The sequence below is a fragment of the Lissotriton helveticus genome, chromosome 12 (assembly GCF_964261635.1).
Source record: "Lissotriton helveticus chromosome 12, aLisHel1.1, whole genome shotgun sequence".
Lineage (NCBI taxonomy): Eukaryota > Metazoa > Chordata > Amphibia > Caudata > Salamandridae > Lissotriton > Lissotriton helveticus.
This window is the reverse complement of record NC_136073.1, coordinates 344,328,039-344,335,381: the sequence shown is the minus strand read 5'-3', so window position 1 is coordinate 344,335,381 and position 7,343 is coordinate 344,328,039.

Here is a 7,343-nt window from a genome sequence, read left to right as displayed (position 1 = left end):
TCAAGCAAGCCGGGCTGAAGACGGCTGTAATGCCAGAAACCGGTCCTCGGAAGCTTGTTTCCGGTCCAGGAAAGGCATGGCTTGGCAGTTCGGGCTGGACTGTTCCCATGAGGCACAGGGTGAGACTGATTTGCATATGGCGATGTCTGAACTGGGGTGGCAGAGTGGGCTAAAGAACGGTGATGGATTAAACCCAGATCAGTTGCCTTGGGGTGAGTGCTTGTATTGTCAATGCTCCATCCATCACCACCTTTGGTTTTGCTTTGTTCGCCATAAGTTGGCAGGGTATGCTCAGACGTGAGTCCCAAGCTCACCTTGCCGCTGGTTTCAAGCAAGCCTGGCTGAAGACGGCTAAAATGCCGGAAACTGGTCCTAGGAAGCGTGTTTCCGGTCCAGGGAAGGCATGGCTTGGCAGTTCGGGCTGGACTGTTCCCATGAGGCACAGGGTCAGACTGATTTGCATATGGCCATGTCTGAACTGGGGTGACAGAGTGGGCTAAAGAACGGTGATGGGTTAAACCCAGATCTCTTGACTGGGTGTGAGTGTTTGATTGGTTCAGATGCTCCGTCCATCACCACCCTCTTTTGTACCGCTTTGCTTGCCATACGTTGGCAGGGTATGCTCAGACGAGAGTCCCTTGCTCACTTTGCCACTGGATTCAAGCAAGCCTGGCTGAAGATGGCTGAAATGCCAGAAACTGGTCCTAGGAAGCTTGTTTCCGGTCCAGGGAAGGCATGGCTTGGCAGTTCGGGCTGGACTGTTCCCATGAGGCACAGGGTCAGACTGATTTACATATGGCCATGTCTGAACTGGGGTGACAGAGTGGGCTAAAGAACGGTGATGGGTTAAACCCAGATCTCTTGACTGGGTGTGAGTGTTTGATTGGTTCAGATGCTCCATCCATCACCACCCCCTTTTGTACCCCATAATGGACAGCACAGCTTTTAAATCGTCCCTACAGTGGGCCAGTTCTGGAATGCTCCAGAGGCGTCGCCAATATACCAGTGGGCGCGACAAGATCAAATCTGCTATTGGACTAATACCCAGGTCCATTCTAATTGGGGTGGTAGGTGTGTTCTTAGGTAAACCTAGGATCTGCCTCATAAAATTATTTTCAGTGACTGTGAGTGCACTCACCGGGTGATGCCCCAACAATTCTGCTCCATATATAGCTGATCCCCTAGCTTGTATTTTATAAATTTCTGCTGGGGGGCTTATAATCTTTGAGGTCGAGGATTTATAAAGCTTTAGGATTCCAATGGTGGCCTGAGTCAGTTTTAGGTTGGCCTTGATAATTTGGGAGGACCACCCCATTTTATCATTTAGAGAGAGTCCCAAGTAATCAAAGACAGAGACTCTCTCTAGTGGTCTTCCATCCAGAGTGGGGTGAGGGCAATTGGTGGTATTTGCATTAAAGACCATATATTTGGTCTTTGAACTATTAACCACCAGATTCCTCCTTTTACAGAACTGACCGAATTCCTCTAGGATACGCTGCATCCGTATAGGTGATTTCGAGAGCAGCAGGGTGTCGTCCGCAAACATTAATGCAGGGATTTTGCGGTCTGCCAGTTTGGCGGGATCTATATCTTTGTGAAACAAAAAGCCCTACTCAGCCTGCATGGTTAAAGTCACAAAGCCCTGTAACTATTGGGGCCATTTCTTTTATTGGCTCACCTAGATAAAATTAATCAATGTTGTGTTACAGGTCAGACCATACCTTAAAACGTAAAAAACTTCGTACAGCTACACCCACAAAGAAAATATGTGAGAAAGCAAGGAAAGTACCTCACGGACGTAACACCCGAGGGGGTTCCCGGTTTAATAATTACCGGTATACCTGCTTCTCATCATCGGTTACTTTCCTTGCTGAGAGGATGAAGTGTGTGCAAAAAAGATGTGCACATGAGAGAATCGATAGAGACAGGTAAGGAGTGTACACATCCACAACCTTGTAGGAAAGAAAAAGGTGTTTAGAAAGAAATACCAAGTGCCTATACCCAACAACCAACAAATATAAAACAAGTGAGGTTTGGCTGGCTGGGTCGATTTTATTCTGGTGCTGCCAAACTTCACTATTAAAAAATGGTTAGGTTAATACCATTGATTCATTGTAACTGGACCGACATGTTTCATTGCCTTGTCATTGGCAACTTCGTCAGGGTACGTAGTTGGGTCTCAATTCTCAATCCTCCGTATTTTAGTGAGGACCTGTACACAGACAAACATAAAATAGAGCGCAGCAGTGGTCACTAGGTGCATCAATAGAGGGAGGTCTATTCTGAGCCAAACACAACCATACAGTCAGTGCAGGTAGCTGCAAGGCGATTTGTTTACCTTTTGCTCGACTGTGGTAATCATACCATCGAGCATCAAAAGACAACGTGTCAAAGATCACGTGTCCGTCGTGGAAACTCCTTGAAGTGAGTAACCTATGTAGGGAGCAGATAAAAAACACAGTTGGTTCACCGTACTACAATCCGCCCGAGTCAAGTATGTTATATGGGTGTGCTCCTGAAATAAAATTTCCAAATGTGAACCCCCATGCTTGTGTCACCGCTACAAGCTGCAAGTCACTGGAGTGTACAGCAATGACACCGTTTCAGTGGTGGGAAAACATGGGAGCTTGGCGATGTTATATTGCCAGTACTCCATGGTCTTAGGTTTCTGAGGCGGCGGGTAGCCGCTTAGTAATCATAGCGTTGTCAAAAGTGATCAGTTGCTACCCGTGCATCAGTGCCTCAAACTTCCCATCATGGTTCGGGAGGACACAGAGGCTTGCCTCCAACATGGATCACCTAAATAAATTAACCCCCAGCCCGTGCGGCGCATCAATCAAGAGCCCCAGTAACACGGAAACATCCTACCGTTCTAGCGGGGTTTTGGATCGACTTAAAAACGCTCCCCTTGCCAGCTACCACATACCGCTGCCGAGTCCCTCCGGCACTTCCGACGTCTCACAACTCAAGCCTGGATTGGAGACGTGGAAGTAAGCGCGGGGGACTCCTCCCACCACGTAACGAGGAGGCCATCTTGAGTAAGTAGCGAGGCACAGAGTAAGGTGCGATTTCAATCGCTAAACTTTATTGGCCAGTGTCAAACACATCGGGATCGATCTCTACATGTATATAAAGTGTGGCAGCTATCAGTACCCAATAAAATGTGATTGTATTCTGGCGAACTCACATTAGGGGAGAAAGACAAATGAGGGCATTAAAACAGTAATGCCTAATGCAAGAGTAGATGCTAGTGTGATGTATATTCCATATGCCTAGCGATCCTGTATAAAATAGGACATGGTGTGGAAACTCTTATTGGTGTATATTTTCTGTTTGACATGTTCAGATCAGTAGTATGCTGGTAAATCTGTTTACAGTCCCAGGGCATAGCCAATATTTACTGTTCATAGTTGGATCATGAGGAAGGCAAACCAGAGGACTCTAGCGTCTGCTCACTTTATTCCACTCAATGGAATCGTTAAGCCCCTCTTTATCGGCCTTCTCCAAATAAATCCACCTAGCTTCTTTGCTGGCCAGTATCCTGTTAAGGTTGTGTGTGTCACCCACCACTTTCTCCAGTACTGTCCACTTTAGGTCACCCTGCCCGTGGGATCTATATCTTTGACAGCAAGGAGATCTTTGATTAGCCCGTTGAGAAAGAGGGAGAAATGGGTTGGTGCAAGCACACATCCCTGTCTCATCCCCTTCTCAACAGGGAAGGGAGAAGTCAAATTGCCATTCTTACCAAACCTCACTCTAGCGTAGGTCCCTACATGGAGACGCCTAAACTGGTGGCATAAGTATGAAGGAACTCCCATGTCCAACAGTATACCCCACAATTGTTCGTGATCAACCATATCGAAGGCTGATTTTAAATCAACGAACATGAGGAACAGACTTCCACCCACCAAGACTATGTGTTTCCAATAGATCAGTTGAAACTTAAACAGCTGATCAATGGTCGAGGTTTTGCTTCAGAAACCCGCTTGAAGGGGGGTCAAAATGTCTTGTTCCTCCATCCACTCATTTAGCCTAGCTAATAGCACTCTGGCATAGATTTTTTGGGACACGTCTATCAGACTTATTGGTCTGTAGTTTGCAGGATCAATTGGGGACCCCTTTTTATATATTGGGATAATTTCGGCCCCAGCCCTAGTGGCTGGGTGCGGCATCCCGTTTAAAATTGCATTAAAGAGAATTTGAAAGTATGTTGGCCCACACTGCCTGTTCAGTTCTATGAAGGTCCCCGGGGATTCTATCTAACCCAGGGGCTTTGTTTGGTAGAATCCTCGTGATTGCAATGGAGACCTCAGCCAGAGTACAAACGGGTTGATCTATAGGAACAGTTGGGAATAGAGTATCAGTTATATTGTCATTCGTTGGACGGTTTCCTGTTGTACTTGAATATAAATGGTTAAAGTGGAGTCGCCAAGTGTCCTCAGAAATATTGGGCTCTATAGCAGACTTGCTCTCGGCACATCCAGAGTGGATCAAGTTCCAAAAGCCTCTAAAGTGTTTTTGGTCTAAGGCACTTTTTATTGACTGCCATCTTTCCAATTCCCATTCTGCCTTTGCACTTAGAGTCATCTTTTTAAAAATAGACCTATTTTCATTGATAATGGCGCCGGCGCCCTTTTTAAGGGATATCAGGAGCACCTTTTTGGCATCTCTACAGTACATATTAAACCAGGGACTTTTGTCCCTTGGTCGATTACCCTTCATTAATTTATTAGTGTAAAAAAATTGTGCCAGTGATGTAACAAGTTCCTGGTGGAGGGTTGCTAACTCTGTATTAAACATCTCACAGGTTCCAAAGCTGGTGATAAGGTTTACATTTTCCAGCCTGGAAATGACACATTGATAGATTTTACTTGTTGTTTCTTGGGACTGGAATACAGCACCCCAACGGATGCGTCTGCCTCCACTGACCACTATTAAATTATCTTGATCCACAGCTTCCCCCAATTCTGGGACTAATATGTTCAGACACAGAACCAGAGGGTTGTGGTCACTTTCTGGCCAGGGGAGGACGCAGAACTGTAAAAGCCTTATGCCAAAATTCAGTATGTAAAAAGATATAATCTATAGTGGATTCATGGCCTGTTTTATTATAGGTAGAGTGGCCCGGATTATCATCAGCAAACCTGACATTGCAGGCCCTCAATGAGTGTGTGAGAGTTAGGGAGGTCAATTGGAGGATCAAGGGGGTCCATCCCCTTATTGGATAAACATTTGCTGTAGGGATCGATAGGATTTAATCTTTCTCAGACAAGATTGATAACGGTAGCCCATTTAGGGGCTCAAAGTGGCAATTAAAGTCGCCACCTATGATGTAAAGTGCTTCCTCTGAGAGCATTTGCAACAGGGCTGCTAAGTGGTCCAACGTTGGAGATGTATACCCATGCTTTACTGGTCTAGAGTATACATTGATGATAGCCAAGTTGGGTAGATCGGCCTTAGAGATAAGAATACATTGGATGTCCTGTGTATGAGTATCAAGGAACTTTACTGTAAACCCCAAATGGGAAGCAACCCACATACATAGACCCCCAGATGGTCTACCTCTTGGCCCCTTCACTGCTGGCACATTGTATGTTGCAAATCCTACTCTATGTGGCGATTTTAAGTCCCAGATGTCTTGGAATAGGCATATTTCATGTTCGTCTATGAGGTTGCCCCAATCCGACTGCTCTAGGTTTGCCCCAGAGTCCTGCTATATTCCAAGACATAACCCCGGTGCCCCTAATGGTTCCTTCCAATCCACCCTCAGGTTTGGGGCTGTTTCTTGCCCAGGGGGGATTGCTACAATCTCCATGTGGTCGCATGAGGAGTCGGTCAGCCGGTGGTGTGTACCCTCCTCCACAGCTAATGGGCTGTTAAAGTTGGATCCATCCACCAAAAGACCAGCATCCTCAGGTGTACTGGAGTAGCTTGTGTGAACAGCCCTTTTACACACATATACGTTCCCATCCCTGGGTGGCCCGAGGACTCAACCTCTATACCCGGGATAGATCCTATGGGGTGATTATGGGTAGTGAGCAGAGATACCTGAATAGGCTCCAGTCAATCAACCATATCCAGGATGCTATATCTATTTCTTAAAGGAATGTTAAATACTGAGTTAAAGCCATCAAGCCCCAGAGTTCCACTATGGTTTCGCCCTTCTACAAACTTATCCTGATGCCCGGTTGCTCGCCTCGTGCAGAGGTGGTATAAAAGTAATTGAGATCCAGGGCCTGTATGGAGGCGTTAGGGCTAGGCTGTGAACCCTTACAGATATGAGGGGCTGCCCACCTATCTCCAAAGTTGACTATTATACAGTCCCCTTGTATATCCTTCTTCCTCCTACCAACCCAATTTACTCTGCGCGCGAACAAGATTTTACTCCGTATATTTGGGGGAAGAGGCCTATGGATATTTAGCCAGTGGGTGGTTTTATTTTTCAATTCAATATAAGATTCTTGCCTACCCTCAGCTAACTTGGGGACACCGGCCAATACAACCACATATGGTACTGACTCCAAAGGTAAGTCGATAGGAGATAAAGTGTTTGCATAGTTATCAAAACCATTCGAACCGCCCTTTGCCCTTGGTCCAGAGTCCATTTCCTTTGATTAGGGTGGTTCAATTCCTCCCCTCAAAAGAGTACTGTCTCCCGTAGGCATTCTTCCATTACTAGTCATTCTACTTGCTGCAGTATTCCCATAAACTGGGGCCCCCGTTATTTCTACAGCATGGGGGTCTGGATTCGTGTTGATGGCAAACTCATCCCTACACCCCACGGTAGGTGCTTTTGCAGCCAGATTGACCCTTGATAGATTAATCTGTATCCCATCGAAATTTGTCTTTTCCAGAGATTCAAATTTCACCAACCTCTCCTCTATTGCTAGGAGTCTATCAAGCAGAGGTTGCATAGTCGAGGTTTAAACCCAGATCAGTTGACTGGGGGTGAGTGCTTGTATTGTCAACGCTCCGTCCATCACCACCTTTGGTTTTGCTTTGTTCGCCATAAGTTGGCAGGGTATTCTCAGACGTGAGTCCCTTGCTCACTTTGCCACTGGATTCAAGCAAGCCGGGCAGAAGACGGCTGTAATGCCAGAAACCGGTCCTCGGAAGCTTGTTTCCGGTCCAGGAAAGGCATGGCTTGGCAGTTCGGGCTGGACTGTTCCCATGTGGCACAGGGTCAGACTGATTTGCATATAGCGATGTCTGAACTGGGGTGGCAGAGTGGGCTAAAGAACGGTGATGGATTAAACCCAGATCAGTTGCCTTGGGGTGAGTGCTTGTATTGTCAATGCTCCATCCATCACCACCTTTGGTTTTGCTTTGTTCGCCATAAGTTG